Source organism: Odocoileus virginianus, unplaced genomic scaffold, assembly GCF_023699985.2.
Source record: "Odocoileus virginianus isolate 20LAN1187 ecotype Illinois unplaced genomic scaffold, Ovbor_1.2 Unplaced_Scaffold_3, whole genome shotgun sequence".
Classification (NCBI taxonomy): Eukaryota; Metazoa; Chordata; class Mammalia; order Artiodactyla; family Cervidae; genus Odocoileus; species Odocoileus virginianus.
This window is the reverse complement of record NW_027224265.1, coordinates 1,635,761-1,654,027: the sequence shown is the minus strand read 5'-3', so window position 1 is coordinate 1,654,027 and position 18,267 is coordinate 1,635,761. Positions and strand designations below refer to the sequence as shown.

Sequence of the window (18,267 nt, the reverse complement as noted above, 5' to 3'; positions counted from 1 at the left end):
ACAGTTGTGAATGGATGATTAGGCCTAGAAATTCCTAGCAGCTTGGACAGAGAGCACAGAGTGGTCTGCAGAGACCGGGGGAACAAGGAGCAGAAAGAACACATACATTTTAGGTGTGGATGCTGCTGAAAAGGGATCCTGTGTTATTATTTTCAAAGGCTGGCATCCTATGCATGAATATGACATCTCCTTTTAGGTTCTAGGACAACACATAACACTCGTGTTTCCTAGCCCTGACATCTATACTATCTTTGGGGAAAAGGTAAGGATTGCAAGAAACAAGAGATCTAAATTTGATTGAATTTTCATCCGACTAAGCCTAAGAAAATTCCAGAAGGGGCTGAATTTAATTGGATTGGAAAGAGTTTCCTAACATCAGTGGAAATTCAGGTTGCTTATAGGGAAATAAAATTCCATTTTTTTACCCCAAGTTTATGACCATAAAATTCAGATATAATTACAAGTAAATAAAGTTATGACTCTAAGCATAAGATCTTAGTTTCTAAAACACATTTCCTAATACAAGGCTTTTTTAAAGAAATGATTGATTCAAATATGAGCAGGAAGGCACAAGATGAGTCTGCTCTGGGATATGTTGCTTTCTCAGAAAGCAAGAAAGCTTTCCAGGATCAGTAAGATTGTGTCAGTGGATACTGGAACCAAACTGAAGGGCCACCCATAGTTTAAATATAAAGACTCAAGCATCAAAGAGAATAATGATTTAAGTTGACTGAAAGATATTCTGTATGTAAAGAAAATCCACAAGTTTATAATGATATTGAAAAAAGAGAAACCAAGAAAAAAGTAATTTATCATCATTTCAGTTCAGTTCAGTTGTTCAGTCGTGTCTGACTCTTTGCAACTCCATGAACCGCAGCATGCCAGGCCTCCCTGTCCATCACCAACTCCCAGGAGTCCACCCAAACCCATGTCCATCGAGTCGGTGATGCCATCCAACCATCTCATCCTCTGTCATCCCCTTCTCTTTCTGCCCTCAATCTTTCCCAGCATCAGGGTCTTTTCAAATGAATCAGCTCTCTGCATCAGGTGGCCAAAGTTTTGGAGTTTCAGCTTCAACATCAGTCCCTCCGGTGAACATATCATCATTTATGGCATTCATTAAATCAATTCTTTACATTGAAAACTGGCAATTGAAGGAAAGAGGTAAGAATGAACGAAAAGAGACAAGAATCTTTTCAATAAGTATTTATAGCAAATGATCTGAGTTAAACAGGAAACCTCTACTTGATGGACTAATGATAATTACTTATGTATAAGAAATGACAAAATTGAACATTAGCTATTTTTGAAATCTCTGATATAATTATTGATTTGAGCAAGAATTATCAAGGGCTATTGAAATCACTAGATAAATTGGTGATCAGAAACAGAATGTTCTTATGGCAGCAAAGTAACACCATGTGGATTATTTTCTGGTCACAAGGAGAAAAGCCTAATTTTACCACAGAAGTTTCAGTGTTCATCACCTTAATCCTGTGACCAAGCTCTAAATCACTAATAGTATATACAAAGACAATACTTTCTACTCCCATATGAAGTACCATGACAATGCAATCTTACTGGGATAGTTTAGGCTTAATCTAACCAAATCTTTAGAGTCTAACTTCTAGTTTACAGAAGATAAAGAGGCTAGAGTAGCACTGCCCTCCCCACATATACATGTTGCCACACATATAATTTAAAATTTTCTAGTCATCCACTTTAAAAAGTAAAATGAACCAATAAGGTTAATTGTAGTAGTTAATACATTTTTAATCCAGCATACCTCAAATACTATTATTTCATATAAGTAATAATAAAAACAATGATAACCAATAATTAAAAAATTGTTAGTGAGATCATTTATACTCTTTATTTGTACTATGTCTTCTAAATTTGGTATGGATTTCACACTAGAGTTCAGACTAACTACATTTCAAGTGCTTATTAGGAGCTGGTGGTCACCATATAGGACACCAGAGGACTAGAAGAAAAAGCTAAACAACACTGTGAAATTTAGTTCTATGTGTCAACTTGGCTAGGCTATAGTAGCCAGATTTCAACTAAACACTGATCTAGGCATCACTATGGATGTATTTTATAGATGTGGTTAATGTCTACAATCATTTGACTTTAAGGAAAAGAAATTATCCATGGATAATGTGGATGGGCCTCATTTAATCAGTTGAAAGGCCTTAAAAGCAAAATTGAGGTTTCCTCGAGAGAGAAGCTCCTGCCTGAGGGTGTCTAACCTGCCAGCTTGCCCTTCAGATTTCAGACTCACAAGCCTACATAATCCCATAAACCAATTCCTGTTTCATTCAATTCATATGTTTCATATATAGGTACATGGTTTTCACACACACACACATATGATATTTACATATATATATATATATCTAGTTAATTTTTATATATAGTTTATATCTATATATTATAAACCAGATCTAAAAGGTATATTGGAGACAACTGGATATTTTTGAACATGGACTTCTTGAATAATTAAAGAGCTATTGTCAGTTTTACAGGCGAGATAATATAAATTCATCTATGGAGGAAAACATCAATATTGTCTAGAGATGCCTTTTGAAGTAATAAAGGATTAGATGTCATGATGATGATGGATTACACTCTATTGACTAAATCTACATGAAGTCATAACGCTTAGTAAAATGAAGAAAATAAATCCACCCTTTATCCCCATTGACATAAACTACATTATCTTTGTCAGTTCAGTTCAGTTGCTCAGTTGTGTCCAACTCTTTGCGACCCCATGGACTGCAGCACGCCAGGCTTCCCTGTCCATCACCAACTCCTGGAGCTTGCTCAAACTCATGTCCATCAAGTCGGTGATGCCATCCAACCATCTCATCCTCTGTTGTCCCCTTCATTAGCTTTAGCATAACAAATAATAGTTAATAAAGTTTTAGCCTAGTATTTAATAGAGTTTCACAGCATGATAAATTTGTCTTTAAAAATTAAATGAGAGGGAACCTAAGGGTGCATTGAAGTTTGCTTTTACTAGCTGAGGGACCAGAAAGCATTCTCCTTCTAGAGCATGAAGAGCAATGACCAGAGTCATAGGAAGTGATGTGGATGATTCAAAATGTGAGTTTTTCCCACGTGGCCCCTATCTCCACGTGACACCCCAGGACGCTATGCCTCAGAATGATGACTTTTTACAATCAGCTATAAAACCAATATTCTGGCTTTTCGTGTTGTTTTCTTAAGAGTACAGATGTTACTGGTCAAGTAACAGTATGTTCTTACCAAAACTCTCCCGTACAACTAAAATGACAAGATATTTTCCCTTCCTTTCTGTCATTAAACTGTAATGCAGTGTTGATAGTCTTTGCTGTTATAGTTACTGTTATTGCTGTGGTAATAATCTATACATTCCAAAAGAAGAAAAAACCATATCAGCCCAGTGTATAGCATTATTTTATAACAGTCCTCTGTCAGAAGTAGAAGGTAAGTTTACTTTCCAACATAAAATCTAAATAAATACTTGTGTACCTACTATGTACGTAGTTGAGTGTAGGATAGAATACTTTCTAACTTGTGCGTAAAATAAACTACTCAATAGTTTTCAAGGGATTCTGCAAGGCCCTTTCACATATGTGAGCCTATCAGAACCTCATGGAGACCCAAGTTTGATCCCTGAGCTGGGAAGATCCCCTGGAGAAAGGAATGGCAACTCATTCCAGTATTCTTGCCTGGAGAATCCCATGGACAGAGGAGCCTGGTGGGCTACAGTCCATGGGGTCGTGAAGAGTCAGACACGACTGAGTGACTAACACACACACACACACACACACCTCATAGGACTCTACACGGTTTGTAGGTTAGGTGTTACTAACTTCATTTTGCAAAATGGGAACGTGGTAGACACAACGGGGTGCCTATCTGACATCCATTCATTCCAGCATCCCAACCTCATTGCTAACAAAATCCTCAATGTGTTCAAGAGAAAACTTGCCCTGCTTCAGTCTAGGTACTTGTTTTTCCTGGTCCTGCTGTAGGAGTATGCGCTACAGTTCAGACTCGTGTCTCATAAAGTCGAAATCTGCTAGGGCTTCTGGGACATCTGTTTTGGTTGTATGTGTGTTGGTTTTTGTTTAAAGGAGCTAAACTACAGCTGAATCTCTCCTCCACGCTCCCTTCCTGTTTTGTATGTGATTGTGAGGACTGGAACTGTCACAGCCATTATGTGACCAGTAACAAAAAGAAGAAAAAAAAAAAAATACTGGTTCAACAGCCTATTTTTGGATTTTATTATGTGAGACTATAAACCCTTATTTAAGAGACTAATGAAGAATAACTTTTCTATTACCTATAGCTAAATGCATTCCCAACTGAAGCTAAGGTTTAAACGATATTCCCAAGATAACACAAACTATTAGGAACATGCTGCTGTTCGTCGTTAAGTCTTGTCTGATTCTTTGTGACCCCATGGACTGCAGCACGCCAGGCTTCCCTGTCCTTCACTATCTCCCAGAGTTTGCTCAAACTCATGTTCATTGAGTTGGTGATGCTATCTAACCATCTCATTTTCTGCTTCCCTCTTCTTTTGTCTTCAATCTTTCACAGCATCAAGATCTTTTCCAAATTTGTGTTAAGTCACTAAATTTGCAGGAATTTGTTAAAGCAGCTGGAGGAAACAGCACAAAGGGCTTCTTGCTGTTATTATTAAACAGAGAGCTTGACCTCTATTAGACCACAGTTTATTCTGAGTTACATTAACTTGAGAAGAATAAAACTTCATTTTTTTTTCCATTTATTTTTATTAGTTGGAGGCTAATTACTTTACAATATTGTAGTGGTTCTTGCCATACATTGACATGATTTTTTAAATAAAATATTTTGCAATTCACTTTCCCTTAATTCAAGTTTACTTCTCCCACTGTTTTTTCTCAATCAGAGATATTTTAGTGTTCTTCTAGGTGATTCTCTGGCTATAGAGTTCAATGAGATGATATCAAACTCTTTTGGGTTTGCTCCCTGGATATGACATTTCTTTTATTAGCTAACCATGGCATATTTAATAGTTATTTGTATATAATTTAAGGGACCTTGCTTAGAAACCAAAACATGTTTATTCACATTCATGGTTCAGTCATTCATACATGTATTAAACCAATGTTTTATTAAGCATCCACCAAAAGTCATAAAGTCAAGCAAAAAGACTTAGGGGACCAAACACTAATAAAAGTGATGCCTGACCCCAGAGGCTTCTGTCATAAGAGAACCATGGCCTCTTCATTTTCATGAGACTATATGTTTTCAAGATTGCTGAGAGTAACATGAATAACCTCAGATATGCAGATGACACCACCCTAATGGCAGAAAGCAAAGAGGAACTAAAGCCTCTTGATGAAGGTGAAAGAGGAGAGTGAAAAAGCTGACTTAAGAACTCAACATTCAAAAAACTAAGATCATGGCATCCGGTCCCATCACTTCATGCAACTAGATAGGGAAAAAATGGCAACAGCGAGAGACCTTTATTTTCCTGGGCTCCAAAGTTGCTGCAGATGATGACTGCTGCCATGAAATTAAAAGACACTTGCTCCTTGGAAGCAAAGCTATGACCACCCTAGACAGCATATTAAAGAGCAGAGACCTCACCCGGGCGATGGCAGCGAGGCACCCGAGCAAGTTGGCGGCTGGAGCGCCGCATGGAGCGGCCTCAGCTGCGGCTTCCTGGGCGGGCCAGCCCCTGCCGCCTCCTGCCCCAGCTCCGGAAACTGACATCTCCCAACAACAGACCTCGAGAGGGCAGCTGGCTAAAATCCTTGTTTGTCCAGAAAGTTGACCCAAGAAAAGATGCTCACTCTAACCTCATAATCAAAAAGGAAACCAGCAGTCTGTACAAATTACAGTTTCACAATGTGACACTCCTGGAACGCCTAGAAGCATACAACAAAATTTGTCAAGAGGTGTTGCCAAAGATTCATGAAGATAAACATTACCCTTGTACTTTGGTGGGGACTTGGAACACGTGGTATGGCGAGCAGGATCAAGCTGTTCACCTTAGGGTTAGGTTAGGGTTAGGGTTAGGGTTATGAAGGAGGCTATCCAGCCCTCATGGAGGTGATGAATAAACTCAAAGAAAATCAGGAATTTTTGTAATTCCGTAAGGCAAGACGCAACAGGCTTCTCTCAAGAATCAGCTGCTGGTGGAGTTCAGTTTCTGGAATGAGCCCATCCCACAGCCCGGATGGAACATATATGAACTCAGATCCTGCCAGCTCCAACCAGGAACCCTGTTTCAATGGGGCAGTTACTGGGCTTGTGCCATTTGCTTCAGACAGGACGGTAACGAGGGGAGGGTTCTTCTCCCACATTGGGCAGCTCTGTATGGCGCACCATCTTTGGGCTTACAAGGCTCTTCAGACCAGGGAAGATATACGGAGTGCAGTATGGCATAAACATGGCTGGGAAGAGCTAGTATATTATGCAGTCCCGCTTATGCAGGAAACGGAATCCAGAATCATGATCCCACAGAAGACCTCGCTCCTCCACGGAAGCAACAGAATGGAGATGTGCCTACAGAAGTTTATGTGACAAGTGCTTGTCATCAATCAATCTGAACTGTGTGAGAGAGAAACACTGAAGTGTAAACTGTTGTAAATAGCTTGTAAGAGACCTCTTTTCTTTAAAATTGACATAATCACAAGACAGGAAACTATTACAGTTTGGCTGATTGTAACAGTGTGCTGTAGTCCTCTGAAACATCCCTAGGTTTATCAAATGTGCCTTATAATATTAACAACAATCCACCTCTCCCCACCTCTCACCCCCCCAGGAAAAGAGAGCTCAACTGAAAATTGGAGTCATCTCCAAGTAAGAATCTAACCATGGGGGAAAAAAAGTTAGCCATTTCTTTATAAAGAGCAAATCTGTTTTATAATTACAGATTTTTTAGACAGATTTCTTGTATCAGGAAGAAATATAAATTTCATCATGTTTCTGTAGCATTTTTTTCTGAGTTTCAGACTAGGAACAAATTATAAGTGTACTCAATACCTGGAAATGTTTTGCTTCACTCTCATTTTTAATGTCAGCATAGTAAACTGTGTCATTACTGAGGGGGAAGTGGTTGATCAGTAATTCAGTCTCCACTTTATATATTGTGATGTCTTTATACACGAGGAAAAGATGGCTTGAACCTGTGTATCATATGTGACTTTGAAATGAACACCTTGAATAGCACTAATTTTTATTTGTAATATTTTTCTACAACAAAACGAGTAGCACTAGGAAAAGAGGTTTTATTTTGTAAACAGTCATCTGTGACCTGCATTTTAGTAAGCTCACAGCAGATTCTTCCAAGATCATGAATGGGGGGAGGGGAGTGTGCATGTTGAGATTTAAATTGACATAAAACTGCATACTTTGTCTAGCTCTGATTTCATTTTTTAATAGTGCCAATTTTGTGACTGTAATCATGTGAAAGTCCTGTTGAAATGAAAAATTATGTCTGACCCCCAGATCAAAGAATTTATGTTAAAGTGTGAATAAATCTCATATCAAATGTCAAAAAAAAAAAAAAGCAGAGACATGATTTTGCTGACAAAAGTCTGTGTAGTCAAAGCTATGATTTTTCCAGTAGTCATGTACAGATGTGAGAGTTGGACCATAAAGAAGGCTGAGCACCAAAGAACTGATGCTTTCAAATTGGTGCTGGAGAAGACTCTTGAGAGTCCCTTGGACAGCAAGGAGATCAAACCAGTCAATCCTAAAGAAAATCAACTCTGAACATTCATTGGAAGGATGGATGCTGAAGCTGAAGCTCCAATACTTTTGCCACCTGATGCAAAGAACTGATTCATTGGAGAAGACCCTGATACTAGGGAAGATTGAAAGCATGAGGAGAAGGGGGCAACAGAGGGTGAGATGGTTGGATGGCATCATTGACTCAATGGACATGAGTTTGAGCAAACTCTGGGAGACAGTGAAGGACAGGGAAGCCTGGCATGCTGCAGTCCATGGGGTCACAAAGAGTTGGGCATGACTGGGCAACTGAACAACAAACAACAACAGCATATATTTCAAAAAGGAAGACATGTGAAACATGTTTTCTTTTCCATGTTGTTTACTTATTTTTAAAAAACCAGTGCTTTTTACACACACAAGTTAATGTGATATAACTGTGCTCACTATGCAATAATGATGGAATTTATAAACTCTACAATCTCACAGTGCTCTGCAAAACAGTATGGTCCAGCAGGGGACCCAAGTTTAGGTACATGATGCATGCAGTTTGGTTCCAATTTTGTCAGCACATCTCTGACTCTTTGGATGTGCTTGTTTGGAGACAAGGTCAAATTTCTAAGTTTGCTGCCCTTTGTGAATATAAGGCCTGGGCCAAATGTCCCTGCCTAACATCAGTTATTTACTATCAAATTAGAATAAATTGCATACAGAGTTACCAGTCACATAGTTAACTATACACAAATAGAATCCAAAGTTTCTATTCATACCCATGAACTTAGTTAAAACTACTGGTTGCATCAATTTCCAGGGTAAATATACATGTGTTCTTTCTAGGTCCTCCATTCCAAAATATTCCCAGAGGACACTTGCTATTTGATTTTCTGGCATGCCAGAGATTTAAGACCAAGTCTTGGGAAGGGCTCTGACCAAGGAAGGCCCAGCCCAGAGGTTTAGCAAGGCTCGAGAGACTGGGTCCACAGGGCTGAGTCTTGCTCAGACTCCTCCCTTGAAGAGCACTACAAATACTCTAAGTCAATAGAGGTCTGGTTTATGGCTTTGGGTGTCTTTGAGTAGAAATACTGTTGACAAGAAGAAAAGTGTAATTAAAAGACATTTTTGATTTTTAGTTTGTCATAAATTTGAAAGTTAGTAAGCTCCTTCTTTCATATAAAGAATTTTTAGACACAGTTGGCAGACCATATGGATGTATTTCTAGTTCTTTATTTCTAGTAAGGTTTTATTAAAAAGGAAAAACACAGACCAACTAGAGCTTTCAAATTAGTGCATACTTCAATGCTAGCCATTTAGACACTCATAGGATACCTTCAACACTCTCATGTGCCCACATGGAAAGACAATTTTTTTCTTTCCCTGCAGCACCTTGGAGCCACACCTGCCTGTTTAAAATCAGGCATACAGCAGAGGAAGTGCTGATGAATTTGGTACTGTCTAGACAAGTACACTAATGTGCAGTGTTGGGCTGGTGGTTGTCATGGTAATAAGCAAATAAGCTCTTACAGCTCTGCTAAATAGTGGGTTGTGGATGTTTCCTTTACAATAGGCAATTTTCCCTCCCTTGAAAGGGGCATTGCCAAAAACAATCTGACTAGCTCTAAGACATGGAATCATGACATTCAGCAGTATTTCAGGTTGTAAGATAAATGCCACATTCTAATGTTTCTTGTAAAAGTAACTCATTTTCTTTGCTATTTGTCAGCATATTAATAAGTTCCTCATTATGTTGCAGAGCCTGAGCCGAAGAAACAACAGAAAATGGGCAGGAAATCTAAAGTGTTTTCACCTGCTTTAATAAATAATAGCTTTTAAGTTTTTCTCTCATTAGAATTATTCTTTCCTTTCATGGAACCAATACTTTTCAGTCTCTTACTCTGTACTAGTCACCGTGCTAACCTCCAGGCACTCAGATTTGCATAAGGGGTTACTTTTTCTTCAAGGAGCTGAGTTTAGTGGGTAACACAGAGAAGTCAAGCATTACAAGGCAGATTTGGATAAGTGATACACATGACACTCTGGGTACTTTCAGGACAAGTATATATGGCACATCTATACTTCAGAGAAACCTGTATGCAGGTCAGGAAGCAACAGTTAGAACTGGACAGGGAACAATAGACTGGTTCCAAATAGGAAAAGGAGTATGTCAAGGTTGTATATTGTCACCCTGCTTATTTAACTTACATGCAGAGTACATCATGCAAAATGCTGGGCTGGATGAAGCACAAGCTGGAATCAAGATTGTCAGAAGAAATATCAATAACCTCAGATATACAGATGACACCACCCTTATGGCAGAAAGTGAAGAGCTAAAGAGCCTCTTGATGAAAATGAAAGAGGAGAGTGAAAAAGTTGTCTTAAAACTCAACATTCAAGAAACTAAGATCATGGCATCCAGTCCCATCACTTCATGGCAAATAGATGGGAAACAATGGAAACAGTGAGAGACTTTATTTTTGGGGCTCCAAAAATCACTGCAGATGGTGACTGCAGCCATGAAATTAAAAGACACTTGCTCCTTGGAAGAAAAGCTATGACAAACCTAGATAGCTATTAAAAAGCAGAGACATTACTTTGCCAACAAAGGTCCATCTAGTCAAAGCTATGGTTTTTCCAGTAGTCATGTATGGATGTGAGAGTTGGACCATAAAGAAGGCTGAGCATTGAAGAATTGATGCTTTTGAACTGTGGTGTTGGAGAAGACTCTTGAGAGTCCCTTGGACTGCAAGGAGATCCAACCAGTCATCCTAAAGGAAATCAGTCCTGAATATTTATTAGAAGGACTGATGCTGAAGCTGAAGCTCCAATAATTTGGCCACCTGATGAAAAGAGCTGACTCACTGGAAAAGACCCTGATGCTGGAAAAATTGAAGGCAGGAGGAGAGGGGACGACAGAGGATGAGATGGTTGGATGGTATCACTGACTCAATGGACATGAGTTTGAGCAAGCTCTGGGAGATGGTGAAGGACAGGGAAGCCTGGCGTGCTGCAGTCCATGGGGTTACAAAGAGTTGGACACGACTGAGTGACTGAAGAACAGCTATAATATGTGGCTCAGAACTCTGTCCTGGAAGACCTAAGAAAGTGTCCTGGTGGGGGCATTATCTAGGCTATAAAGAAGATCGGAAGAACCCAAGCAAAAGTGGGGAAGGTATACAAAGAAGTAACAGGAGAGGGAGGGAGAGGAGATGCCAGTCGGTGTCAGATGCAGAGTGAGGGAACAGGTGAAGTCAGCCGCTCAGGCGTGTCTGGCCCTTTGGGACCCCATGGACTGCGGCCCACCAGGCTCCTCTGTCCATGGGGTCTCCAGGCAAGAGTCCTGGAGTGGGCTGCCATTTCCTTCTCCAGCGGATCTTCCCAACCCAGGGATCGAACCTGGGTCTCCTGAATTGAAGGCTAACTCTACCATCTCAGCCACCAGGGAAGCCCCTGAGAGAACAGCATAGGGTGTAATGGGCTCTATGTGGGAGGAGAACAAAGAGAGTGAGTCTTCAAAGGCGGGTGGGATTCTAATCACAACCGCTGAGCTACACTTAGAGGTTAAGGCTTTATCCTAAAAGTGCTGAGGAGTCAATACGGTGTTTAAGCAGAGGAGTGAGACACTTTGGGAAACTAATTTTAATTGCTGCGTGGACAATGGTTTGGAAGACAGTAAGACTGGAGGCAGGAAGAAAAGTTAAATAGGACTTTTAAATAGCCAACCACTTGTCAAATTCAAGGCTCTTTTCTGAATTAGTATTATCCTTTCCATTCCAGATGGAGATGGCTAACAGTTCCCCAATATCCATGCTTCCCTCTTTACAAAGTATGAAGCTGAGGCTCAGGTGAGCACGTGGCTGCCCAGACAAAGATTTCCATATCCCAGATTCCCTGCACCGAGAACAGTCGTGGAGAGCTGAGACATGCAGTTCCCAAGCTTGGCCTTTCCCATTCCTCTTTGCCTTCCTCCTGCAGACTTGAATACGGATGTGGTGGCAAGAACTGGAGGAACTGACTTAAACCATGAGAACAAAGCCCAGTTTAGACTGCTACAACAATGGAACATCAACTAGGAAGCTTATAAACCACAGAAATTTATTTCTCACAGTTCTGCAGGCTGGAATCTGAAATAAGGATGCCATCATGGCCAGATTCTGTTAAGAGCCCTCTTCCAGGTTGCAGACTGCCACCTTCTTGTGGTATCCTCACATGGTAGGACAGGAGAGCTCTCTGGAGTTCTCCTATAAGAGCATTAGTCCATAATTTCCTAGTCCACCTCTCAAAGTCCCCACCTCCTAATAACCTCACATTGGCAGTTGGGATTTTGACATATAATTTTGAGGGATACACATGTTCAATCCACTGCACCCAGTATTAAGGAGGCAGAGCAATAAAGTAGAAGAATCCTGGGCCTCTGATGATTGTGGAATTAACATGCCAACCGTGAACCATTTAATGCAGCCATTTTGATTTTTCAGTTATAGAATCTCAGCCAGTATTCTAATTCATACACTGTCTTTCAGTCATTTGACAGTGTTGGGAGCTAGTCATTTTTCCCGTACCCTGTCTACCATCTCGTCTTTATAACAAGTTCTCTGCCCACTTATCTGTCTGGCTACCTATCGGCTCTGTTCTTCTGCTTCTCCAACTACTCCCAGTGTGGTGGATCTCCTGGGTTCTCTCTGTCTTTCTGCATCATCGTGGCTGTGACGTCAGCTCTGTTCTGCACTCCTCTGTTGACAGTCTGTATTCAATGCGGAAGGTATCCCGTTTTATATTTGAGCCTGATCTTTGTCTAGACTCATATTTTTAGATGCCTGTAGCATATTTCCATTTATGTCTCCGGTTATCACTTCCAAATCAACATGTCCCAAATTGAGCTTGTCATCTTCTTCCCCTCACCCACAAGATTCTATTTCCCAGAACCATCTTTTTATTCCAAGGTAGTATCATTTTCTTCTCCTCTTTCAGCCCTCAAATCTTTTGATTAACTTGAACTGCTCCCCTCATCCGTCATCCCTCATGTCTAATCTATTCCTAAGCTTCATTGCTTTGGTTCATCTCAAATAGCTTTAATAGTTGCCATTCCCATCACTGCTGCCACTATTCATTCAGCCGTTTTGTCTGGGCCCCTCAGTATCCATTCTCATCCTTTAATATTCTTGTTTTTAGTAAGTAGCCTAGTGAACAGTTTCCTAAATCACTTTCCTGTATCCCTTTTCTCCTTAAGAACAAAAGTAATTAGGCTTTGCAAACCCATCTCCTGAGAAAGAGTGTCATGCAGTAGAGAGAAGCGGGCCTTAGAGTCCGACAGGACGGGTGTGAACCACTAACCTGTTGATCATTGAGTGTGTTATCTTAAGCTTCCTTTACTGCTCAAAGCTGAAATAGTCACATGCATGAATAGAGATAGTAAGAATTCATTTCTGGAGACCGCTGTGAGACCCAGTGAGATGAGTCATCCTTACTATAGTTGGCAGCCTGTGGAAGGTGTCAGTAAAATGTCAGCTGCCTGCTGGGTGTTACTCTACCCAGCCCAGTTCAGTTCTCCGTTTTTCTGCCCTGGTCAGGTCAGGCTGGCCTCAATCAGTTCTATCTCTGCACCTCTGCCCATACTGTTCCATCTGTAAGATACATATTTTCCCTCTTTGTTTATTCAACAAATAATTATTGAGAGCATTCTAGGTACCAGGTGTTGTCTCAGCCACTTACTTAAATCCTATTCTTCCCATATGATGTAACAAGATCCGTGAGCCCTTGTACACACTCTAGTGTCAACAGAATGTTCTTCTCCAAACCTGCTATTATCCTAACATGCGAAAACCTGGTTGCTGTCTAGTTATTTGTTGGTATTTTCTCATATAGTCCATGAGCTAGTTGAGAGCAGGAAAACTTGTTAATTACACTCCTCCTCATTTCCAGCTTGGTATAGCCTCCCTTAATAGCCAATTGACAAATACTGTTGCTTAAAAAAATAATTTTAACTCCAATATTTATCATTTAATAAGGAAACTTCTTTGATTACTTCAGCTCTGGCTTAGGAAAAGTTTAAATCAAGGGAAACAAAAATCATAGCCATACTAACAGGTATACAATAGGCCATTGTTAACTGCTTACATAAATATTGTTGGAGACTAGAACCATCAGCCTTCCTCCCCACACTGAATATTCATAATAAAGACTTAACATTCTGCAAAACATGAACCATTTTCTGAGTATCCCTTCTATGTAGAGGCCAAATAATCTGCTAATGAGCTTCAGTCAGGAGATAGGAGTTTAGACCACCTTCAGGCAGGGATGGGCTGTCAACAGTCAAACTTTTCTCCAAAAGGTGGTGGAAGGGGAGGGAAGGGGGAAAGTGAGGCTGTGTAGTGTAAATTTTCTACTTTCCTATTGTAATCTACTCTTCTGTATCTCTCGTCACTAACCCAAAGCCCCAAAGGCACTTTATCCTAATGTTGTGCTCCTTCCCTGCAGATTCTTCTGTGTCAGGGCTTTTTTCACAGCATCCTGACCGGGCTGCGGATGAGAATACTGACTTGGCCTCAAAGCCTGGAGATGGGCAGCGCCTTAGTGCTTCTCAGACTTACAGTCATCCTGACTTGTCCTCACTTTCCCTGAGAATGTGACTATATTTCAGTTCCAATGAAGAGATACTTATAAAGTGCCTATTATGAGCCAAGCACGCTCTTGAGGATTTATTTAAAGTCAGGAGTCCTGGGTTCTGGTTCCATCCGGTCACTCACTTTGGGACTTTGAGAAAGCTGTTTCTGTTTTTGGTTTTGGGGGAGGAGGTGGACATTTATTAGTAAATTAGGAGATTCATTGGAAGGACTGATGCTGAAGCTGAAACTCCAATACTTTGGCCACCTGATGCAAAGAACTGACTCATTAGAAAAGACCCTGATGCTGGGAAAGATTGAAGGCAGGAGGAGAAGAGGACAACAGAGGATGAGATGGTTGGATGGCATCACTGACTCAATGGACATGAGTTTGAGTAAACTCTGGGAGTTGGTGATAGACAGGGAGGCCTGGCGTGCTGCAGTCCATGGGGTCGCAAAGAGTCGGACACGACTGAGCAACTGAACTGAACTGAACTGAATGGACTGTGGAGTCAGATCACCAAGAGTCAAATACGAGCCCCACCTCTTTAGTAACTGTATGCCCCTGAGCAAATCAGGAAACCTCTCTGTGCCTAGATCCCTTATTATTAAATGGCCATGACAAGAGCACCTTCCACAAAGGTCTGTAGAGAGGACTGAGAGTGCACATCAGAAAATTAACAGCAAAGGCCATGAAGGAGCTGCATGCTGATGGAAGCAGTCTATATCTTGAATGTGGTGGTGCTTATACTCCTGTACACATTTGTTAAAACTCATAGAACTACATGCCTAAAAGGGTGAATTTACCTTAAAAAAACCCTAATCTTAAAAATAAAGGTCTACTGTATGATTCTAAGGATATATTCTGGAAAAGGTAAAGCTATGAGCCACAGTAAATAGGTCAGTGGCTGCAGGGGTTTGGTGGTGGGGAGCAGGCCGGTGGAGCACAGGGGATTTTTAGAGCAGTGAAACTGTTCTTCTGAATCTGTACCAGTCACTACACGTCATTATAGAGTTGTTGAAACCCACAGAATATGCAACACAAAGAGTGGGCCCTAATATAAACTATGGACTTCAGTTAATAATATATCGATTTGACTCATCAACTGTAACAAATGTACCACATGAATGAAAAATGTTAATAATAGGGGAATGTGGGAAATCTCTGTACTTTCCACTGAAACTTTCATAAATCTAAATCTGCCCTAAAAAATAAACTTTATTAAAAAACAAAGAAACAAGCACTTAGAAATAAATACTCCATAGTTACTATTATTATTATCCCTTCCTTTGAAAACAACAACCAAGGTTTATTCCTTAAAAGCAGGCCAACATACCCATGCCTGTGTTGCATCGTAGTGGGAGAAGAATATATGAACAAGTAACAAAGTGTGGTCCCTCCCAACTCAGACTTCTTAAATGCTGCTTTGTTTAAAGGGGGAAAATAATCTCACAAACGTCTCCTCTCAGATCATCTTTCTGAGGCCTGAGCTGCTCTTTTCTCCCGAGCTGCTCCCCTTCTCTGTGATTCAGCCACAGATGCTCTTTCTTATTTCATGATCGTATCTGCTGTTGTACCAAGGCACTGAAGACATGGAACAGCCAATTAAATATCATCACATGTTCAGTGCCCTCGGGAAAGCCACACAGGAAACAGACTGTTTATATCTCACACCTCTGGGGAGGCTGCACAAGCTGAAAGCAATGTAGGATTTTTCCTTCTCTTTATTCTGAGAGAAGAATTAAAAACAAAAATCCAAGCCACACAATCACCCAAAACAAACAAAAAAAAATGTAGTTTCAAATATAGAAACACTCTCCTTCATGTTGAATATGCATGTGGGAGAATTGTCACAAAGTCTGTGAACAATCTGGCCAAAGGCTGCTTAATTTGGGAGCTCAACAGTGCTTATGCTCAGGACTTGTAGAGTACATACACCAGGCTACTGAGCATGGGACCCACCTCTGGGTGGCTCTGTGGGGCAGGACCCTGAGGGTCACGTGCCCATGGAGCAATAGTGGCTGGGCTCAGAGGGAGGGGTGTAAGCCCACCCTATGTATATGATGCTCATGATGATAAGGCCTCTCTGGGGGACCACAGTCAAGCTACATAATCTTCCAGAGCTCCACTGTCTTCATTGGTGAGACTGAAAAATCTCTAGGATCCCTTCCAGTCCCACCATTTTGTGACTCTTGGAGTTTTTTCCAGAACTGAAGTTCAGTTCAGTTCAGTTGCTCAGTCGTGTCTGACTCTTTGTGACTCCATGGACTGCAGCATGCCAGGCCTCCCTGTCCATCACCAACTCCCAGAGTTTACTCAAACTCACATCCATTGAGTTGGTGATGCCATCCAACCATCTCATCCTCTGTTGTCCCCTTCTCCCACCTTCAATCTTTCCTAGCATCAGGGACTTTTCCAATGAGTCAGTTCTTCAAATCAGGTGGCCAAAGTATTGGAGTTTTAGCTTCAGCATCAGTCCTTCCAATGAATATTCAGTGACTGATTTTCTTTAGGATGGACTGGTTGGATCTCCTTACTGTCCAAGGGACTCTCAAGAGTCTTCTCCAACACCACAATTCAAAAGCATCAGTTCTTTGGTGCTCAGTTTTCTTTATAGCCCAACTCTCACAACCATACATACATTAAAAAATTAATCTATTTATTTACATGTTTATCCACCTGTCAATTTCTATTTATTTTTAATTGCATAAGTAAAACATAAAGATGTGAAAATGAAAATGAATAAGAAAACATGAAAAAAGAGAACACTTTACACATAAGCCAGGCCCCTCTGATTAAAATCTCTTTTACCTTCCCTTCTGCCCCTTCCCAGAAATAACCAGTTATTATTCAACTGATATCTTTCCAGATACTTTCACACCTATATAGATGCAGAGAAAATAGGCAAGATTGTGTTTGTTTTTTAACATAAGTGCTATCATATCATTTGCTTCATTCTGCAACTTGTTTTATCATTCAACAATAAGTCTTAAAGATGTCTCCATACTGTGCTTCATTCTATAATGTCAATATGCCATTACACAGTGTAAGAACTATAGTTTATGCATCCATACTTCACTGGTGCATATTTAGCACCTCTGCTTACACAAACAGTGGTATAACCAAAGGCTCATGGTGAATGAATGAGTGTATTTCCCTAAGGTAGATGTAAGTGGAATTGCTGAATTAGTTAATTAGTGTTTATTTTCATAGGTATTACTGAATTGTTCCAGAAACTGTCCATACCAACGGACACACTGGTAGCTAGTACATTTTCTGAGTCATATCAAATAATGGCTAAAAGCACAGGATCTGGAGGCAGTGCATGCATTTCCCTCCACGCCACCACTCATAGTCTGGGACTCTGAAATATCAGTCAAGATATTTTCTCTGTGCCTCAGTTTCCACGTGTTAAAACAGGAATAAAATGCACGGCAAATTGCTCTGAGGATTACTAGACAGTTGCTGGCACAGAATAATAGCTCCATCTTATCTTTAATCATCACTATTTTTACTAAGTTATGTTTTGAGGAGCTTCAAGCTTCTTGACCAAATGGGTCTGCCATCCCACCTCCCAAATCACTCTGTGAGTCAGGATTTTTCCAGACCCAGAGGTTAAGTGCCTGCTGGGCTCACTTAACTCACACTTCCGAGTCCTTCTGTGAAGGGAAGCCAGCAGCGCCTGTTGGAACAGCAGTCTTTGCTAATGTAAATAGCTAGATGCACACTGCACCATCTAAGAAGCTTCAGGGGATTTGAGGACATTCTTGGAAGAGGCTGATTGCATTAATCTTTAAGAAGCAAAACACAGGCCACCCTGACCTCACATGCAAGTCCATCCATAGGAACTGCAGAACAGGACAAATCACACAGGGTCTCTCCTCCTCATCCAGGCAGGTAAAGTCAGGTTAAAATGAACACCAGAGACAGCTTGGAGTGGAAAAGAAAGGTGAAAGA

The 18,267-nt window shown here is 40.6% G+C and overlaps 1 pseudogene; it reads left to right on the top strand.

Moving 5' to 3' along the window:
• The first annotated feature begins 5,675 nt into the window (after window positions 1-5,675).
• On the top strand, window positions 5,676-6,564 carry LOC110133990 (protein NipSnap homolog 2 pseudogene; annotated as a pseudogene).
• Window positions 6,565-18,267: the final 11,703 nt, after the last annotated feature.